This window comes from Halichoeres trimaculatus, unplaced genomic scaffold, assembly GCF_033239565.1.
Source record: "Halichoeres trimaculatus isolate MK-OKI-2021-1 unplaced genomic scaffold, fHalTri1.1 fHalTri1_scaffold_12, whole genome shotgun sequence".
NCBI lineage: Eukaryota > Metazoa > Chordata > Actinopteri > Labriformes > Labridae > Halichoeres > Halichoeres trimaculatus.
In genome coordinates, this window is record NW_027437190.1 from 2,796,924 (window position 1) to 2,802,891 (window position 5,968).

The following is a 5,968-nucleotide window of genomic DNA, read 5'->3' on the forward strand; positions in this document are numbered from 1 at the left end:
TTAACACATGAAGAATGCAACACACACCTCTTATGTAAACACGAAACAAAGTCGACGTGATGTTCTGTTACAGCTGATATGAAACAAAACTGAGTTTATTGCCCATTTACCAAAACCTCATTAACTGACATCTTGATAGCACAAGTTTCTGACTGTCTGAAATGTTTGGACCTGATGGTTTTTCTTTCTGAACACTGGCCTCAAAATGATATATTCAGACTTTTTGAGACACCTCTACAGATGCCAGACAAACCTTGTAGCAGTGAAAATAGTGAAATGATTAATGAAGTCCTGAGCCCTAAATTCTATATAATTTACATCCAGAAGTGTTTCTGTTGTAGACAAAAAATGTACTTTCACTAGAGATACGGACACAGACTGTTTTTTGTTTTTCTCAAACAAAAATGTGAAATAAAACATGTTTAGCTCTTGGTTTGAATAGAAACATTAATAAATTTGCAGCAACAGAAACAAAAGCAGATGTCTTAGTAGCTGAGCTAGCTTAGAATGAGGGCTGTCAGCATTGTATTCATTATGAAGTGACCATGGTTTGAAAGTAAAGAGTCATTCACTACACTTTAGATACAGAACATACAGAAAGTATTCACAGAGCTCCACTTTTTTCACATTATGCTACAGCCTCTTTCCACTTTTTTCCTTGAATTCTGCATAGGCTACAACAATTTCACCAAAAATAAAAATCTACAAAATTGTTGAATTAATCTAATTAGTCAAACACTTTATTTCCATCAAGTTGTTCATTATGGATCAGTACCGGTAAGTTCGGTAAAGTCTGGTCCTGTTTGTGTTTCCACAGCCAACTGTGCCAGTCTTGGTAGGCAGTGTGTAAGCTGGATGCCAATAGCTGCATCAGCTACGTTAATCTTGCTTGACTGGCTTCCAGTAGCAGCTCGAATCAAATTCAAAGCTCTTCTCCTGGCTTACAAAACATTAACAAGAATGGCTCCTGCCTACCTGGGGTCCCTCATCCAGGCATACACTCCTTCTCGCCCACTGCGCTCTGCTTGCGAAAGACGCCTGGTTCTTCCAGCCCAGCGCGGCTCCAAATCACTAGCCAGACTCTTATCTTCTGTTGTGCGCAAATGGTGGAATTAATTACCTAACTCTATACGATCCACAGAGTCCCTTTCTACTTTTAAGAGAAGTCTGAAAACTTATCTGTTCAGGAAACACTTGTGCACTTAAGCTGACCCTTCTCCTCTTTTCCTTTAGGGATAGAATGACTCAGAGGGTCTATGACTCAGCTCTTGTGATTTTTTAGCACTATTACTGAATTTTGATGAAGATTGAGGTATACTGTTGCAGCATTGCATGCAGTTGGCTTCTTGTATATTGCCCCCCCCCCCCCCCCCCCCCCCCCCCCCCCCAAAAAAAAAAAAAAAAAAAACCTGTAAGAAAAATAAATAAATAAATAGAAAATAAAATAAAACTTGCACTTAATGGCAGCACCTGCAGCCGAATAACTTGAAGCACTGTTGTCGCACTTACTTGGTTTTCCTTCTGTCTAAATTCTTGCTTGTGTTGTACATCACTTTGGACAAAAGCGTCTGCTAAATAAAACTGTAGAACTGCAGCTACGTAATAGTGTGACGCCATAGCGGGGCTTCACAGTGTTCCCTGCTAGCAAATCCAACAACGAAGAAAACCTTCATGGTTGATCATGGTACGCTGTTTGGTGATGCCATTCTTCAGACAAAAAGAGATTTATCTTCAGGAAGACAACTGGAGGTTTAAACAGGGCAGGGTTATGTGTTGTTCTGTATTATTGCTGTCGCACAGGAAGTGATGATTTGTTCAACCAATCAACAGACTGCAGTGTTTCTAGCTCCACCTTCTGGAGTCAGAACGTTACATCCCGCACCCTAACAGAAGGGTACTAAAAAGTGGGAGGGTACAGGACGGTAATTTGGGGACCAACACAAAATGCGTGCTGTACTGAGACAAACTGAACTGAATCATGAGCAGGAAAATTCTCTGGTCTAATGAGACAAAGATTGAACTGGCTTGAATCCCAGGCACCACTCAACACCTGGACAGTACCTTCTCTACAGTGAAGCATGGTGGTGGCAGCATCATGCTGTGGGGACTTTTTCAGCTGCAGGACATTGGAGACAAGTCAGCATTGTGAGAAAGATGAATGCAGCAATGTACACGCACAATGAGACATTCTGGAGGAAAACCCCCTCTTACCTCCTCTTTAAAGACTTTTTTTTTTTTTTAATTAAAGGATAAATTCGGTTTATAAAGCTTTGACATTGTTTATAGAATGGAGTAGAACAAAATACTCACCCAGAAGGCTTTCCTGATCCAAGCAGTGCTTCGGGAGATATTTAGATCCAAAATCGTGCAGCGGACGTCCGTATAATGGGATCCATCGGGGCATAGACAGCGCCACTCCTAAAACTGCATTAATCATCCAAAAACTCGTGTTTTTCACCAATATTCCATCATGGTCCGCTCCGGGTTAGTCCTCTGCTGCAGTCTGTGTCACTCCAGACAGCGCTGTGTGGCTGTAATGACCTCAGAACTGACAAAGACTTTGTTTACGTTTGCCCCTCCACGCGTCGTCATGTAGCCTGCCGTCTTCCCCTGAACAAATGAGCTGCACAGCGCATGTGCGGTGGGGCAGTCAGTTCAGAGGTCATTACAGCCACAAAGCGCTGTCTGGAGTGACACAGACTGCAGCAGAGGACTAACCCGGAGCGGACCATGATGGAATATTGGTGAAAAACACAAGTTTTTGGACGATTAATGCAGTTTTAGGAGCGGTGCTGTCTATGCCCCGATGGATCCCATCATACAGACGTCCGCTGCACGATTTTGGATCTAAATATCTCCTGAAGCACTGCTTGGATCAGGAAAGCCTTCTGGGTGAGTATTTTGTTCTACTTCATTCTATAAACAATGTAAAAGCTGTATAAACCAAACTTATCCTTTAACTTCTTCAGAGACTGGCACTGAAATCTCTAATAATGATCTCCTTTGGGAAGTGAATTGATGAGATTTGACTGACTGTTGTAACATTTGCAAAAATACCCGTCACACAAATCTGAATTTGATTTATGAATTGCAAAATCTTCATTGGAGCATGGAAGTACATGACAACAAAACCTTAAAATGTTCTAACTTTGGCTGCACATCGTGTGTTTCTGCCAACCCAATTAGTCACAGTTGGTGGTTAATTAAGAAAAATGTGTTTTGAGTCCATTTAAATCAGTGCACACATGGTCATGTGTTAGTTTTATGCAAATGGTTAAAGAGGTTCTGGCACTCTGGAACAAAGTCTTTGTCTCCTCTGCGAGTTAAAACTTCATTTGTCCAAACATGGAAGAATGTGAGTGTAAGAGCTGAGTGGCTGTTGAGTGGCACTGCAACAACTGAAGCCAGCGTGTTTATCTCCCTGTGACTGACAGGCTGCATGCTGCTGTTTGAAATCTCCGGAAGAAAATGGTGACAGCCATGATGGATTTCAATCAGAGAGCTGAATTCGCCTTCTCTGAGCATGAACATCACTGAAAATATCACAACAAAGCAAGAGGGGAAGTAATAATTAAAGCAAAATGGGTCAGTGTGTAATTTTAAAAATCAGACTGTATTCATATGAAAGTTCTGATTTGAAATTTGGAGAAAAACTTTCAAATGTTCAATATTCCTCAGCTGAAGCTGCAAGGCTGAGTAAACACATAATCACCATGTTTCTCTCCCTCTTGTGTGTGTGAGTGTGTGTGTGTGTGTGTGTGTGAGGTATGACAGTAGAGAGAAAAAGAAGGGAAAAACAAGGCAAGCAAACAACATTCAGGGATACGTGTTCATGTGAGTGAGGAGCAAAATGAAAATGCAAATGTAAATACATAAGTGAAGAGTCCTATATTCTCAGAAAAAAAGACCCATAATCCACCTCTGTGTTCTCTGAGACGAAGCAGGAGGGAAGCTGCATGAAAGGGAAAAAGAACAAACACAGAACAACAATGAGCATGAGTAATCTGAGGCCTGTGATGTTGTTTACTTGTGTATGAATCACCGGAGAGGAGAACGTGGTGGGGGGTGGCTGGTTCAAATCCCAGGACAGACTGTGAAGACTGGTTGAGAGAAAGTGAATGAGGGTTGCTCACTCACCTCCATCACTGAACAGAACATGAGGGAATGATGCTTAATGAATACTTTTTAAAGAGGGGTGTGATCCTTTCCAATATTATAAACATGGATAACCATAATCCCAGTTTAGCAATCCCTAAATCTGTTCACTGAGCAAATAACACCAGATCTTCAGGAAACAATGAGGCCGTCACAAACTGTTTCATAACAGCCTCAAACACCAAGGTCTGCACATAGCTCTGCCTTCAGACAGGCCTCCAGACAGCTGGCCAATCAGACGGAGGGGAGTTTGCAGCACAAGGAGCCTTAAAGAGATAGCAGCTAAAAGAAAGTGTTTCAGGCAGAAGCTGGAATAAGCATTTACGAAAACACCAGAGGGAGATAAATACAAAATTTTCCCCTTTCTTTTTAGCTGTAAACCTTTAAAAGATGCTACTAGAGGGGCACTAGAGGGACAGTTAGAGCTCGCACCCCCGTTCATGAGCAGCAAATTCAGACACTGAAAGATTAGCGTTCATTTTTGTGCATTCACATCGCTCTGACAATCATCTTCAGCACAAAATCCCAGAAGGACTGGAAGAACCAGCACAACGTTATCTCCCAGTGACCAGACCAGTCAACATGACGACTGCAGAGAGAGCAAAGAATATCAAATACAACAACAAGTGTGCAGCAGACAGGAAGAAAAATACAGAAAGTCAGTGCACACCGACTGAAATATCAACAAACAAACAACAAAGATGCAAAACGTGAATCCAAAGCACTGAGACAGACACATACTGTTGACTCATCACAGAGAGAAACAACCACAGCACTGATCCTGAGCTGCTCATCCAGCTCCATACTGCTGTGTGTGTGTGTGTGTGTATGTGTGTGTGTGTGTGTGTGTGTGTGTGTGTGTGTGTGTGTGTGTGTGTGTGTGTGTGTGTGTGTGTGTGTGTGTGTGTGTGTGTGTCTAAACACTCACTTTAATGTGTAGAAGGATGAAGGGTACAGCCAGCCAATCAGAGAATAAGTCTGCCTGGCGTCTGAATAACAAATAACACCATTAGTGAGACAGGGGCGTTCTCTGCCAGGTCTCCAAGATAAATGAGCGTGTCACTGTATTGCACACACACACACACACACACACACACACACACAAACACACACACACACAATCACACTTTTAAGCTCCCATGCTGTCATGTCTAGTGACAGTCTGTTCTTGAATCAGACCCTTAAACTGTTTACCTGTTTCGTGTGTGTGTGTGTGTGTGTGTGTGTGTGTGTGTGTGTGTGTGTGTGTGTGTGTGTGTGTGTGTGTGTGTGTGTGTGTGTGTGTGTGTGTGTGTTTTGTGACTTTTCTCTTCCCCTCTTTAGTTTGCCTCACATGACTCAACTTTTCCTGTGTCACATTCTGTTGGACACATCTGAAGCTGCTTATTCTACAGGACAGTGAATGCTCAGTTTACTTACATCCATCCATTCATCTATTCAACTATTCATTCATCCACCTATCTGCCAATTTATCTGTCCATTCACATCTTGATGCAGCCATTCATCCCTCATCCATCAGTCATCAATCTATCCTTTATTCACAACTGCCTCCATCAAACTGTCAATCTCTCTATCCATCCACATATTGATCAATCATCCATCCAATAATCTATTCATCTGTTCATCCCTTCATACATCAATAAATTTCTACATCCATTTATCCACTCATCCATTAACCTATCCATTCATCTATGCATTCACACATTGATCATCTTAAAGGGGACATATCATGCTGATGCCTGATTTAAAACTTACATAAAGTACAATACATTTTGAAAACAAGACCTTTCACCCCCTGAATTTTCAAAAACTG